The 16,153-nt window shown below is 48.4% G+C and overlaps 1 long non-coding RNA gene across 1 annotated transcript; it reads right to left on the reverse strand.

The window, feature by feature from the left end:
* Positions 1–14,574: 14,574 nt before the first annotated feature.
* Positions 14,575–15,647, reverse strand: LOC136474695 (uncharacterized). The gene is made up of 3 exons (XR_010762998.1): positions 15,507–15,647; positions 14,935–15,010; positions 14,575–14,860 (listed from the first exon to the last, which is right to left on the reverse strand). It is a non-coding gene; the product is annotated as an uncharacterized lncRNA (long non-coding RNA).
* Between the last annotated feature and the right edge of the window lie 506 nt (positions 15,648–16,153).

Below are 16,153 nucleotides of genomic sequence, written 5' to 3' on the forward strand. Positions count from 1 at the left end.
CCTGTGAAGAACGAAACCAGGCTATGAAAAACAGTGACCGTGTTTGTTAACTTAAGGTGCCCAGGCTAATCCAAATCCTGTTTGGTTTGAGGTCCGCTCCTAAAATTCCTGTCACATCGAATATTTAGACACATGCATAGAGTATTAAATATAGATTAATTATAAAACTAATTACATAACTTGCGACTAATTTGCGAGACAAATCTTTTAAGTCTAATTAGTTCATGATTTGACAACGCGGTGCTACAGTAACATATGCTAGTGATAGATTGATTAGGTTTAAAAAAATCGGCTCGTAAATTAGCCTCCATCTATGTAATTGATTTTGTAATTAATCTATATTTAATGTTCTTTATTAGTATCTAAACATTTGATGTGACATGAATTTTAGAAGGGATTAAAGAAACAAATACCCCTTGTCCAAAGTTTACAGATTATTATTGATCCCACTCAAGAAAGACATCAACTTTATCGGAGTGTGGGTGTGTTGCAGTGGAGTGAGACTATGACAGGTCACGACTCACAACAGCACCTTTAAGTTGATTGGGGATTCTTGCAACAAAAGAATTCTCCAAAGCATGGGCAGTTGGACAATTAGCTCGGGAAGTGAGAATTCTGGTGTGAGCGATAAACAACCGGGGCAAAGTGTCTTTAGCTAGTAGGAGAGACTGGGGGAGTGGGGAGGGAGGGAGGATAATGACAGGGAGGAAGTGCCTCTCGGCTCTCACCTGACCTGAAGTGGAGGGGGAAGGGGACAAGGGAATTTTGGTCTTCTTGCAGTGTGGATGGAGAATCAAGAGCCAGCTAAAAGCAACGCAATCCCGGTCACAAGAACAAGAGGGACAATAGGAGTACTACCATCATGTTCCTTATGTCTACTGTAGCAGAATAGCAGTAGCCTGGGCGATGGGTTATCACTTCACTTGGCAGTTAGTACAAAAGAAAGATTACCATCATGCAAATGCTTGCACACATGTACCGAGTATACTTGTAAAAGTTCTTAGTGTTGTCCCACACGATCATAGGCTCGGATGAGTTGACCACTTACCAGTCTTGCCGAGCACTCGCTGGTGTTGCCGAGCATTCACTAGCTAAGCCGACCACGAACGAGCGTTGTCTGACCACACACTATGGCTAGAGGTTGAAGAAGAGGGAGAACAGAGCATACACACACAGTACCAGCACCAGCGTTGGCCGAAGCCCTGTATAGGAGATGACAAATCTGAACTCTTTTTGTTGAGTTGCAGTGTCAAACTATATATACAACTCTATCTATCTAGTCCTAGTACAACTGTCCTGTTGCAACAGTGACTAGATAACACAATAGGACTGACTTCTGCGTCTGTCCCTGCACGTGGCTACAGTCCGGTAGGTGAGCCGTTCGGCGCCTGTCTCTACAGCGGCTACAGTACCACAGCAGTGAGCCTTTTCGGCGCCGCCTTCCCTTGTTGTGTGTTCACACAAGGAAGCAGTAGATTATCTAACAATTCTTCCCCTAATCATGCTGCTATCCCTTGTACCCCCTCCATGCCGATCATCTCCTTCAGCTCCGTGAGTCGAAGACGTCCGAGCGGCTTGGTGAGGACGTCCGCGAGTTGCCGACCAGTTTCGACGAACTCGATGATGATCTACCCTCCATTGACACAGTCCCTGAGGAAGTGGTGGGCCCAAGGGGTCGTCGAGCGGGCGCCGCTCCCTTTGGACCACGGCGTGGTGACAGTACATCCGTCATTTGTAGAGGGCGCGAGTCTCTTCCTGGACCATAGTGGTTGTCGTATGTCTATGTTAGATTTCGTGTCTTAAGACCGAAGGCGGCGCCTACAACAATATTCAGACTCTGCAATTCTGGAATGGTCTAAAGCACCCATCTCGTCGAACCCTGGCGGTACTTTTCCTGTCGCGGCATAGGGCATGGTCCTTGGTGCTGCGTTTGACTCGAATGTCATGTCGTACCCTACGCTTATCCTTATGAAGGAGCAGGGTATACCCGTCGGGTGAGGCGGAGTCTGCCCTCGGCCGTCGAGCGAGGCGGAGGTGGACCTTGGCCGTCGGGTGAGGCGGAATCTGCCCTCGGCCTCAAGTGAAGTGGAGGAGGCCCTTGGCCATCGGGCAAGGCGGAGCCTAGCCCTCGGGGGTCGGGCAAGGCGGAACCAGTCTTCCGTCGTTCGGACAAGAGACGCAATAACGTTCTCATCTGATCGGCACCACTATAGGAGTGCTCAGCCTCAGTCTTGGAGTGGTCGGCACCACTGTAAGACCTCTTGGCTCCGCTATGGGAGTGCTCGGCACCCGTCCTGGAGTGGTCGCCACCACTGCAGAACCTCCTGGCATCACTCCTGGCGTGCTCAACATCCCTCCAGGAGTGCTCGGCACTCCTCCCTGAGTGCTCTACATCCCTCCCAAAGTGCTCGGCACTGCCCCAGGGGTGCTCGGCTCTGTTGCTGGAGTGCTCGGTGTAAGGAAAATGGACTGTTGGACCATTTACTTTGGATTTTGGTGTTTGATGATCAACACAACCAAATTAGACTAATGAAGTTGCAAGTGATTGTTTTGTAGTTCAATAGGATACGAGACGTGACTTGGATGAAGGCGACGTGATGATCCGATGATCAACACCATAAGCAAAACCCTAGGAGCATAAGAGAAGACCCAAGATATCAAGCAAAGTCCAAGCACGAAGATAGGAACCAAGCCGTACGTAAGATCACAAAGAAACGAGCTCATAGAGGTGACCGGACGCTGGAGGAAAGTGATCGGACGCTCCAATCAAGAGGCTCAGCAATAGGTGCGATCGAACGCTGGACCGAACGCTGGCGGCAAATCGACCGGACATAGAACTGCAGCGTCCGATCGAGTACAGAAAGGTTCCAGAGCGGCGAAATTGCGACCGAATGCGTCCGGTGGCATGTGACTGAACGCTGGCAGCGTTCGATCAGTTGATCGCGGCTCTAATGGTCAGGATGGCTGGACGCGTTTGGTCAGGACGTGATCAGCGTCTGGTTAGTAGCAGAAAAGCGAGATTTCATCCCCAACAGCTACTTTCTGAGTGGGGCTTATAAATAGACCCCCAACCGGCCATTTGAGGTGTGTGGAGCTGAGAAAATATATCAAGGGTGTTGATACATCATTTTAGTGATCTCTACTTGCATAGTGCTTAGTGATTCATTAGGTGCTTAGCGTAGGTGCTTTGCGAAGTGCTTAGATTGATTAGACCACCGCTTATGCGCTTGCTCTAGGTTTAGGCCTAGTGTTTAGTGAGGTTTGCATACCTCTTACCACTCGGTACTTGCGCGCACCATTGTTGTACATCGGAAGGCTTGTAGTCTTGCGAGATCACACCAACTGCGTTTATAGTGTGGCCGCCACCGTATACAGGAGGGAACAAGGCCTGCGGCGTTTCGGTCGGAAGCTTGATAGTGAAGACAGTGGGGAGCATCCGAGAGAGGCTTATCGGAAGGCACGTCGGAGACCCACTTACGTGTGGAGAAGGCCCGAGGCTATCCATGGAGTTACCCGACTAGGAGCTTGGCCTTGTGAGGGATTCCTTGCGAGGGGCTCCAACGAGGACTAGGGGGAAGCTTGCGTGCTTCTCGATACCTCGGTAAAAATACCGGAATCGTCGATGGGAGTTTGCATATCTCTACCTTGCTCTTTAGCTTCCGCATTTACATTGATTGTATTACTCCTTTTGCGGTAGAGATAGCAACACATTAGCAACACCATAGTTGCATATTTAGATAGTTTATCTTTTGCATAGGTTATGTTAAGGTTAGAAAAAGAGGTCATAGTTTAGAAGTAGAATTTGAAGTTGCCTAATTCACCCCCCCTCTTAGGCGTCACGGTCCCCTACACTCGGCATCCCTCCTGGAGTGCTCAACACCTCTTCCCCAGCGTCTCCACCACCGTAGATGACCAGGTGCTCGACGACAAAGGTGCTGGTGAAGCCGCTAGCTTTCCCTGTACTCGGACTGCTCCAGTCCTAAGCCGCCTTCTTATCGAACAAGATGTCGTGCGAGACAAGTACCTTGTCTCAGCATAGGTCATAGAGCTGGTACGCCTTGGTACCCTCCATGTAGCCTAGGAATACCATCGGTGTGCTCCTGTCCTCTAGCTTGGTGAGGATCGGCTTTGTCTTCCTGATGTGACCGATGCAGCCGAATGTCCGGAGGAAGGACATGCTCGACTTGCGCCCATACCAAGTTTCGAACTACGTCTTGCCCGTCAGGGCCTTGGTCAGAGCACGGTTGAGGATGAACACCGCCGTGGTCACCGCCTCACCCTAGACCCTTGTTGGCATGCCTTTAGCCTTCATTATGGATCGAGCCATGCTAACCACCATCTGGTTCCGCCTCTCCACCATGCCATTCTGTTGTGGCGAGTATGGTGCGGTGTGGTGTCGCACCACACCCCAATCCATGCAGTACGCAGCGAACTCCACTAAAGTGAATTCGTTGCCACGATCAGTCCTCAGCACGTGGAGCTTCTTGTTGCTCTCGTCCTCCGCACGTATCTTGAACTTCTTGATCGCTACCACCGCTTTATCCTTGCTCGTCAGGAGTTGCAGTCACATGTAGCGACTACAATCATCCATGAGTAGAAGGAAGTACTGCCGACCACTGTTTGTAGCTGGCGTGATCGGCCCACAAAGGTCGCCATGGACAAGCTCGAGAGCATCCTTCGCGCGATACTTGGCCACCTTTGGGAGCGGTAGCCTCCTCTGCTTCCCGGCCAGGCAGTTGTCACACAACTCGCCTCCATGCTTGATGTGGGATAGCCCTTGGACCATCTTCTCTAGCTGACCAAGCGCGTCGAAGCTGAGATGTCCGAACCGGGCTTGCCACATCCATGGTTCCTCGGTGTGCCTTGCCACCAGACACACCGGCTGCTCTACCTTCAGGTTGAGCAGGTATAACCTATTTAGGGACCTTTTCACCTTGGCAAGAAGTCACTGCTCTCAGTCCCTGATCCTAAGGACACCATCCTTGATCAGTATCTCGCTACCGCGCTCATCTAGCTGACCAATGCTGATGATGCTGGAAGCAGCTGCGGGATGTAATATACATCCGTTAGCGCGTGGTGCTCCCCATTCTGGCACTTGAAGATGATGGTGCCACGCCCTTGGATAGCCACCCTTGAGCCGTCACCAAACTTCACCGTACCGGTAACATCGCTGTCGAGCTCGGAGAAAGATGCATTGGAGCTTGTCATGTGGTTACTGGCACCAAAGTCTAGATACCACCGCTGCTCCTGGCCGACGCCCACACGTCTGAGGTGGACTTGGACGCGTGGTTCATCGAGGTTGACAGCCTTTAGGGCCTTCCAAGGTACTTCCACTGTCGTCGCCTCTTCCTTCTCCTCGGCCTCGGCGTTGTGCAATGCATAGAATGTCACCATCAGGATAGTGGTCTCATCATCATCATCAGCTTGCACCAGATGTGCCTCAGCCTTCTTCTCCTGCTTGCGATTTGGGCACTCCTGTGCCCAATGGCCCGTCTTCCCGCAGCGTCGATAGGCATTGGGGTCGACCTACTTCTTCTTCTTTGAAGAAGCCTTGCCGCAGCGTTTGCCATCGCCACCGCGGCTGGAGGAGGCTACCTTCCCGGAGTTCCTCCGAGCAGCCCACTCCTTTTCTGTCAGCAGTAGTTTGCTGTTGTCCTTCATTGCTGTCGCCTGCTCTAGGCGCTCGTCCACCGACCGTATACGGCCTGTTGAAAGGGTCGAGATGGCGACTAGAGGGGGGGTGAATAGTCTTTTCTAAAACTTAATCGCGTCGGCTAACCGAAACAAGTGCGGAATTATAACTATCGGTCTAGCCAATACTACACCCCTCTATCTATATTCACTAGCACCTTTCAAAGATACTAATTAAGCAACAAAGGTGCCAGGCTAGCTAGAGCTCTTCTAACTAATTCTAGAAGCAAGGTCACACAAACCAATGCCACTAGTACTTTAAGCGACAAGGGAGCTCCTACACATGCTAGTAAGCTAAACCACAAAGCCACCTAAGCTCACTAGCAATGCTCAACAACAAGGCAACCAATGCCAAATTAGAGAGCGCAATTACTTAGCTACATAAACTAAGCAATATGACTAACAAGGTTACACAAACCAAATTAGCCACGCAAGGAAGCTACTCCTATGCCACACAAGCAAGAAGGTAACTAGCAAGCTACACAAGCTAACTAATTAAAAGAGCAACTACACAAGCATAATGTATATTAAAAGTAATCACAAGCTTGTGTAATGGGGATGCAAACCAACGGGAAGAACAAGGTTGACACGATGATTTTTCTCCCGAGATTCACGTGTTTGCCAACACGCTAGTCCCCGTTGTGTCGACCGTTCACTTGGTGGTTCGGCGGCTAATTGGCATCACCCGCCAAGCCCGCACGTCGGGCACCGCAAGAACCTACCCCGGAAGTGAGGGTAGCTCAATGACATGCTTTACTAAAGTTGCTCTTCGTGGCTCCCGCGGGGTGAGCACAATACCCCTCACAAGCTCTTCTCCGGAGCACCGCACAAGCTTCTTGCGGGCTTCGACGGAGACCACCACCAAGCCATCTAGGAGGTGGCAACCTCCAAGAGTAACAAGCACCACCGGCTTGCAACTCGATCATCTAGTGCCACTCGATGCAACCTCACGATGCAATCGCACTAGAATCGCTCACTCACATAATCGGATGATCACTATCAAGTATGTGTGAGATAGAGGGCTCCCAAGCACTACTACACAAGCCACCAAGGCTCTAGTGTGCTCTCCAGCCGGCCCAAGGCCGACCATGGCTTCTATTTATAACCCCACGAACAAATAGGGCCGTTACCCCTTCACTGGACGTTTTTCGGGTCGACCGGACGTAGCACCGGACGCACCGGATGCGAATACCGGACGTGTCCGGTCGCTATACCGGACATGTCCAGTAGCTGTCTGACCACCACGTGTCCGACCGTTGCCTCCAACGGCTCTCTGACACGACGACCAGACGCTCAGCACGAAACAACCGAACTCTCTGCTGCTGAGTTCGATCGAGTCCAGTAAGCCTCCAGGGCCGACCAGACGCGTCTGTTAGAAACTGACTGGACGCTGAGCCTCAGCGTCCGGTCGAGTACAGTAAGCACCCACTGACAACCGGATGCGTTCGGTCACACCGGACCGGACGCTACCAGCGTCCGATCGACTGTACTGTCGAACACCGCGTGTTCTGATTCACACCGGACCCGTCCGGTCGCTAAGTACGTCGCCAAATACCGGACGTGTCCGGTCACCATACCAGACGCGTCCGACCACTCTGTAACCAGCGCGACTAACTCGTTTTCACCTCTATCTTCTTCACCCTTGCTCAAATATGCCAACCACCAAGTGTATCACTTTGTGCACATGTGTTAGCATATTTTCACAAACATTTCCAAGGGTGTTAGCCACTCTACTTGCCACGCCACTCGATCCTAGCGATGATGCAAAGTTAGATCACTCGAGTGGCACTAGATGACTGATATGCAAACAAGTTTGCCCCTCTTCATAGTACGGCCATCTATCCTAAACCTGGTCATAAACTTCTCTACACACCTATGACCGGTGAAATGAAATGCCCTAGGTTATACCTTTGCCTTGCGCATTCCATTCCATCTCCTCCAATGTCGATGCAACACATGCACCAACACGATCAATAATGATATGATCCACTTCATATCATCACGTGATCATATTGGTTCATCGATCTTGACTTCACTTGCTTTTCACCGTTGCCTTCGTCCATCGGCGCCAAGTCTTGCTCAAGCTTCACCGTCACACGGTCCATCGCTCCAAAGCCTCTGACTTGCCCTTTACACTTGCAACCGGTCCATCGAGCCAAGTCTTGTCTTGATCTTCTCCACCTTGATCACATGACTCAATGTCATGTCTCATGTGCATTTAAGCTCCTTCATCATCACATGCGTGAGCTTTGCAACATCTCCAAGCCATTTTCACCTTCATAGCATATGTTGCTCACACATATGTACCTGTGGACTAATCACCTGTATATCTCACATAAACACAATTAGTCCACCTAGGTTGTCACTCAATTACCAAAACCACACAAGGACCTTTCACCTGTCACATTCTCAATGGTGAGGGTGAACAAGTCCAGCATCGTCTGTATGGAGAGAGCGATCTGGATGTACTTTGCCGGCATGGAGTGGAGGTACTTGGAGACCGCCTCCTCTTCATCGATGGTGACGCCATGGCTCTTTAGCTTGCTGATGAGCGTCTGCAGGCTAAGGGAGAATTCCTCCACCGTTTCACCATCCTTGAACTTGAGGTTGGCGTACTCCTACTTCAGAAGCTGAGCCGTCGTATTCTTTGCGCGGTCAAAACCGACGTGCATCGCCGCAATAGCCTCCCACGCCTCCTTAGCAGAGCTCTTCGCCCCTAACGGCTCCCTGTACTCCACCGGTACAGCAGCGAGGATAGCCTCCAACGCTGACATGTCATCTTCCTCATTGTCGGTGCCCTTGTCAATAACATTCTAGAGCCGTCGGGTTCTGAACTTGACCTTTATGGTCACCGACCACTCTCCATAGTTGGTGCGAGTCAGTGTCGGCCAACTGGTGCCGCTGACCTCCCGCACTGTGCGAACAACGACCTCCGGTCGTGGTTGGGCAGCCACAGTTGTGCCACTCCTGTCGCCTATTTCCGAACCGTTCGTTATCGCCAGCGGTTAGTCCGGCAACGACGCTTTTACGGCTCTGATACCACTTGTTGTCCCACAGGATCACTGACTCAGGTAAGTTGACCACTCACCAGTCTTGCCGAGCACCCGCTAGTGTTGTCGAGCACTCACTAGCTAAGCCGACCACGAACAAGCGTTGTCCGACCACACACACTATGGCTAGAGGTTGAAGAAGAGAGAGAACAGAGCATACACATAGTACAAACACCAGCGTTGGTCGGAGCCCTGTATAGGAGATGGCAAATCTGAACCCTCTTTGTTGAGTTGCAGTGGCAAACTATATATACAACTCTATCTATCTAGTCCTAATACAACTGTACTGTTGCAACAGTGACTAGATAACACAGTAGGACTGACTTCTGTGCCTGTCCCTGCATGTGGCTACAGTCCGGCAGGTGAGCCGTTCGGCGCCTGCCTCTACAGCGGCTACAGTACCACAGCAGGGAGTTTTTCAGCGTCGCCTTCCCTTATTGTGTGTTCACGCAAGGAAGCAGTAGATTATCTAACACTTAGTAGTGTTTGAGCTGAAAATCTTGTAAGGATTGGCTATGTGTGGTTGCAGTCTCACAGAGACCGGATATTTTCCATTTTCCAAAAAAAAGCATCTAAAAAAGTGGAAAACAAAGCTAGAGATTCTAATAGCTTCTCTTTCATATATATATATATAAACAATTATTAGAGGGTCATCCGTGCTTTCCTGTGTCATGTGATGGGACTTGTTGTTTAGAAGTAGATGGGCGCATGTAGCGTAGTGTTTAAGGAAGGGAGACTGAAAGGTTTATGTGATGTTTAGGGCAAACAGATTGCTATCAGTCTGGTGATGATCCAGGAGGCCATCAACCTCTATTCCTTGTTTGATCTGCAAAGGAGAAGGGATGGGCAGATGGGCATGCTCTTCGCCTCTTCCTGTCCTTAGGTATTGAAATCATTGCAAGGCTAGCTTGCACGAAAGACCTGACCTTTCTTTTCAGTGAAATGAGGGATGCTTTGCTTTGCTGCCTCTGCACCCCCCACCCCCACCCCCTCGCTTTTCTCTTTTCCTCTGCCGCACCTCTCCTTTATGTCATTGTGTGTGTGTGTGTGTGTGTGCAAAGAGCAAAAGCCAATTGCCAATCTGCAATACTGCAATGTGCCATACCATACCATGCCGTACAGGCATTGGTTGGTAGTGCAAAGAGATAAGGAGATTGGAGCGTACACGGGGGCATGAAAAACTGAAAAAGATAGGTCGTCAGGGTAGACAAAGATGATAGCCCGGGTTTTACTGATGTTCCAGCAGAAGTGAGCATGCTTGATAAAGCTCCAAGCATGGGGGCGTGACTCATAATGTTGCTTCACTTGTCCAAATCTCAACTTCCTGTCCAAGGGAAGCCTGCATCATTGGCCTGGTTGGTTTTCTAAGCACGAGCTTTGGATTACCCTTTTGCAACCGTGCAACTTTATGTATGGTCATCATCTGAATGATGGCACTTAGTAGTTGCGAAGAAGATGTGGCCTCATCAGCTGTGCTAGTTTAGGCTGCGGCTGCAGCAACAGCTGCATAGATTCAGTACTACTACTACTACAGCAATCTTCGAGGTCAACAAGAGTACTGACCCAAGGACAACAGAGAATCCATTTCACGCGTATGCACAGAGCATACAGTGGCATGCATGCCAGGAGCCCAGGATACGGCTGTAGAAGATCTGTGCATCCACATCCACTGCTCACAGCCACTGCACTGCACCTTGCAAGTATCATGCACCTTGTATGCTGGGGTTTGACCATTTGACCAGGTGATCTCATCCCTCAAGCATGAACGCATGGTGGCCAGTCAGGTCATCAACAAAAAGGCTCTTTACGCCATTCGCCATTCCTCCCTCAAGTATCTTTGACCAGCATGGTAAAAAGGTTCCACAGGAAGGGCTTTCTACGCAAGTAAAACCGTGCCACGATTCTAGTACGTTTAATTTAATTTTCTTTTCAAACAATAAACCTTTTTTAAACCAAATTTGGATGGTTATTTGCTTTTACAACATAGCTATCTGCAGGTAGTACCATTGAAGTGGCAAGTGAATCTCACAAACTATTGCAAGATAGATGCCATTTTGCCGTTGGATCTTTTGCTTGTCCTTGTTTAGGGCATGACTATCCCAAGGGAATCTCTACATTCCACAAGTTTGGCCACGCATTAGAATCCTACTTAACCCAACCCACTCCTTTGCCTGGCCGGGATTGGAATGAAAGGGTAGTTGGCGCCCCGGCGCGGCAGCTCGAGAGCAGCGCAAATCTCTCAAAGCAAGCACGCAACCACTCCAGCGTGAGCCTCCCTGGCTCGGTAGTCATTCCCACAGTCTCCTAGAGAGACTGGTGCTTGACATATCCCAACAGTAACAAACCACAGAAATCCCGGGGACCCAACTTTGTCGTGTCTCCTGTGTTTGCCACAAGCTTTCAAACAGAAGCGCCGTGAAGCTAAGATCCAGATGAAGCATCAAAAGATCAGAGTACCAGTGCAAAAACCTGAGCTGTTTCCCTACGTACCCACAAACAGCTCTGAATTCTGAAGGGACGGTAGCACAGACACAGCTGCGTACCCGCGAACATCTCTGAATTCTGAAGAGACGGTAGCACAGCTGTATTGTCATAGGGTGTGATGGGTTCTTCGGTCGCTACTAAAAATTTATGTCACATCGAATATTTAGATACCAATAAAAAATATTAAATATAGATTAATTATAAAACCAATTACATAGATAGAGGTTAATTTATGAGACGATTTTTTAAGCCTAATTAATCTATCACTAGCACATGTTAATGTAGCATAACGTTGTCAAATCATGGACTAATTAGGCTAAAAGATTCCTCTCATAAATTAGTTGCAAGTTGTGTAATTAGTTTTATAATTAGTCTATATTTAATACTCTATGTATATATTAAAATATTCGGTGAGACAGAAATTATAGGAGCCGTAGAAACAAACAGGGCCGACTGTGCTTTTATCGATCCGACAATCTTTGCGTGGCTCCAGACACCGGAGGTCAAGAAAACTGTCCATCAAATAAACAGAACGAAGAGCCCTTTGCCGCACGCTGGTCGAACCCAAGAGAACTTCTGAACCATATGCACCCCGTAAAATTTAGCTGCTCCAATCGAGCACAAGCCAGAAACTAATCCTAATATAAGGGCACCTCCAACCAACCCCTCCAAATTTAGCCCCTACTCTTAAAAATGAGGATTCCTCGTCCAGATTTCAAACCTCATTTCTTCCTACTTTTCAACCGAACTCTTATTTCAGGCTTCCTATTTTCTCTCACCTATATTTTATACATAACTTGTAACTACCAAGTCCAGCATTTTATATCTAAACTGCGTTAGTATTATTGGAATGGATATTTCTTAATGATAATTTTATATGGCTAAATATTGAAGGAATTATTTTTTTAAATAATTTAGAACTATATTTTTTTATTTGTCAGTCTTAGAACAGCTATATATTTGAACGGACACTCTTCCAACGGCTATAAATCAAACGATCGCTCTATCTGCAACGGTTATATTTTTCCGTCTATATATATGTGTGGCCATTCCCTTTCCTGAACCAATTCCAACATTGCGCTGCTTCTTGTCCACTGAAAATGAGTCGTCTCTCATGACTAGATTCATCTTCTTCATCCGATGATGGTGATGATACTCTTGAGGAAACTCTTACTGCGTTACACCAAGCACACACTCAATATCACGCTCTCCATGCTCCAAGATGGAGTGGTTCTGTACCTGGGCGTCAGTAATAGTCATGAACTGATATTACGCTCAACGGTGAGAGAAAGAACTGATATTATGCTCGAACTGATATTACGCTCGGACTCAAAAGTCTTGTGCTCATGATAATAGTCATGAATTCGCTTCCAATAAGTACTACGAGTTTGATCAGTGCCTTGAACTGGATCCAAGCTAATTTCTAGCCATGCTTTCATCAACATAGTGTCTTCCTGGGGAATGAAATTTCTAGTCCTCTTCTTACTTGGTTTCAGGAGGGGAGTACAATGTTCAGCAACTTGTTCAACATGTGTTTCAACTTGAAAGTCATCAAAACACAGATCATTGTTGTCACCATTGCCTGAGAGCAAATCAACCCAACTCTCCATTTATTCTTCCTGGATATAGGAATTGACTATATTAACAAATTAACCACAACCTTTTCCTTAAAAAAGAATCAAGCACAAGCCAAAATTGATTAAATAATGCCGGTCTTTACTTCTCACCACACTCTAAATCTTACGCTCACACCACTTGCTCTCTCTGTCTTCGCTTTGCAGCGCTCCCTCTCTCTCTCTCTTCACTCTGCAACCCACGGCACCAACGCACCGCGCCACACAGCAACGCACGGTAGCAGCGGCACAACAGGGTCGCACAGCAGCAAGGGGCGCACAGCAGCGCACGGCAGTAGCGGCACAGCAGGGCCGCACAGCATCGCAGCAGCGCACAGCAGCGCACGGCAGCAGCGGCACAGCAGGGCCACGAGTAGCGCACGACAGCAGGGCGCGCGACCTTGTTGGCCAGCGGAGGGCGACGCGAATCAGGGGCGCAACAGCAGCCCAAGGCGGCCCAGCACAGGCGGCCGGCAAGCGGCGGCGGCCACGCCGCCCAGATCTACGAGGTATATTTCGTATCCCCGTCTCCCATCCATCTAGAAGCCGAGAAAGCAGCCATAGATGCCACAATAACGAGAAGAGGGGAACAGGGACGTACTAGCTCGGAGATCTCCGCGGTGGCACGGGAAGATGGCCGTTGGCCCGCTCGGTGGATGAGGCTCGGGATGAGAGTCGCTCAGATGTGGGGGACGAGGAGAGAGGAACGAGGGATCCTCATCCGTCGGGGTTCAGATAGGACACCGGTTGGAGAAGTTTTTTTTTGCGTTTTAGACCTCAAAATGAGATGAGGGATGGGATAGTATGTTGGCTGAGAGAAAATTGAATATTTGACACCTAATATGTGCGCCCGTGAACATTTGACATCCAATTCGCACGTCGTTGAAAATTTAACACTCTGGATGCGAATTTGTCGAAAGCAGGTGTTTTCTCATTCTTTTCTCCATTCAACATTTTTTTCTATTTTCTTTTGGCTTTCAAGGCAAGGCTGAATGACCACAGTACCCTTGGCCTTTATCCATCCATTTCTTCTGAGAACGAACGCATCTCATACTCTGTTTTCTTCGGCTGGGTGCCGCAGCCACTGGGTCCCGTACTCTCCATCCCTTGCCCGCCGTCGCTGGGTGCAGGAGGCATCGTCGCTGGCTGGGCATGCACTGGGCCGGTCGCAGGGTGCTGGGCGTGGGCCATGCGTTCGCGGGGCCGGTCATCGGTGCTAGACGAGCGGCCATGTGTGCGTGCGCCCGGTCGCCGGTGCTGGGCGCTGGCTCTAGGGCAGTGCCACCGCAGGCAGGAGCAGAACCACTGCAGCTCGTCGTCGGCATGCGACGCGCACCGCTCCAGCAGCACCCCGCACTTCAGGCGTTGAGGAGACCGAGTACAGAAGTTCAAGATGTGATTTTTTTTGTCTGAACCTGTCGGTGGCCAGTGGCAAAGGAGATGAACAATTCTTTTGTGCAGTGCTGTGAATTGTGCATCGGTGCAATTTGTGAATGATGTATATGAAGCTGATTTATGAACAATTCTTTTGTGCAGTGCTGTGAATTGTGCATCGGTGCAATTTGTGAATGATGTATATGAAGCCGATTTGTTCAATCACTTGTAACTGAGTAATCTTGTAATGCAAGAAATTGAAGTAATGGAACCTGTTTCTTGTCAATTTTGAGATATGTTCAGGTGGTCTGAAATTCCAGCAACATATACCATTGACATATGTCATGAAAAATCAAATGAAGTAGTCATGACAAGCAAATTTGACCATACAGCCACAGTACCGCATACATTATAAGGTTTCTTAGGAATTTAAGAGGTCCACAGTTTAACATAGGTAGAGGTATCATCTAGGTGCACATGTCCCTGGGAATTTAGAATTACAAAAGATATGACAATATTCTTGGATTGTCTCATGGGGCATAAATTTTCCCCTTCCTTGGAGTCAGCTTTTTGTTGATAGCTCTCTTTGTTGGAGACTTCTTTGGCCTAGTTGGGGTAGTCATAGGATCTGTTGCTCCACCAATTTGACTGAAAAAATATAAAGTCTTAGGCAAGATGAACGAGCTCCAAAATTTGTCCTTCATTTGAACAAGGATTTTTACCTTCTTTGTAACAGGTCCTGGGTTAATATTGACGTGACTTGTCTCTCCCATATTCTTCATGGTTAATTGCAGTTGGCTAAAAAAAGAGTAAATGTTCAGTTTGGAAACAACTGAGGTTGCAACCAATTCTACAGGTTTCTCTTCCACATCAACATATAGAAACATCTTCTTATCGATCAGTCTTTCGAAGAAGGCAACAGACAAATCTTTATCATCCACTATTTTCCTTTCCCCACCTTTGCTCATATCAAATTCAGATACTACAGGATGCTGGTTGCTTCCCCACTTGGCCCTAATTGTCAGGTCCTTTTTCTAAGTTCTGCAAATTATAATAGCGATAGTCCACCACCCATTCATCATATTTGCGCTGAACATCAACTGAGTTAGCATTATCTAGTTTTGTTGTAAAAGGTGAAACCTGAACACATAGTTTAAATGCCCCATCCGGATCGACCCTACCGAGTTGAAAAAAGAGAGAGAACATAACCATGAGCATCAGCCATGCTTCTCCCCCAAATCCAAAAAAGCAACTTTGGAGAGGACATGGGAGGGATAGGGATCTGCGTTCTTACCCTAGGGGGACCTCGAAGGGGATCATAGCCGACCTGATCCGGTCACCCAAAGCTCCTCCTGCAGTCCAAGGACCAAACCCTAGCAGCTTCTGTTCACTCGTGAGAGAGAGGAGGCAATGAGAGAAAGAGAGAAACAGGAGAGAGAGAGAGAGAGAGAGAGAGAGAGAGAGAGAGGGAAGGAATGCAATGCTTCTCATCCAGCCGATACGTTCCATAAAGAGATAAGGCTAATGGGTACTTTGGTCATTCAGCCTTGCCTCGGAAGCCAAAAGAAAATAGGAAAATGTTGAATGGAAAAAAGGAGAAAACACCTGCTTTCAACGAATTCGCACCCAGAGTGGCCCCGTTCGCTGGTCTAAAACTTGACTGAAACTGGCTAAAAAACACTGTTCCGACTGAATTGTTGTGATAGAACTGAATTGTTGTGATAGAAAATACTGTTCCGGCTGAAAAAAGAAGCCGAACAAGCTGAATATGGGGTAAGCCGAACAGGGCCAGTGTCAAATTTTCAACGGCGTGCAAATTGGATGTCAAATGTTCACATACGTACAGATTGGGTATCAAATATTCAATTTTCTCGTTGGCTGGAGTTGCCCTAAGGCGCTAAGATATCGCAAGATTTACAGGCACATCTTGTGATAAGTCAT

The sequence above is a fragment of the Miscanthus floridulus genome, chromosome 8, assembly GCF_019320115.1.
Source record: "Miscanthus floridulus cultivar M001 chromosome 8, ASM1932011v1, whole genome shotgun sequence".
Taxonomy (NCBI): Eukaryota; Viridiplantae; Streptophyta; class Magnoliopsida; order Poales; family Poaceae; genus Miscanthus; species Miscanthus floridulus.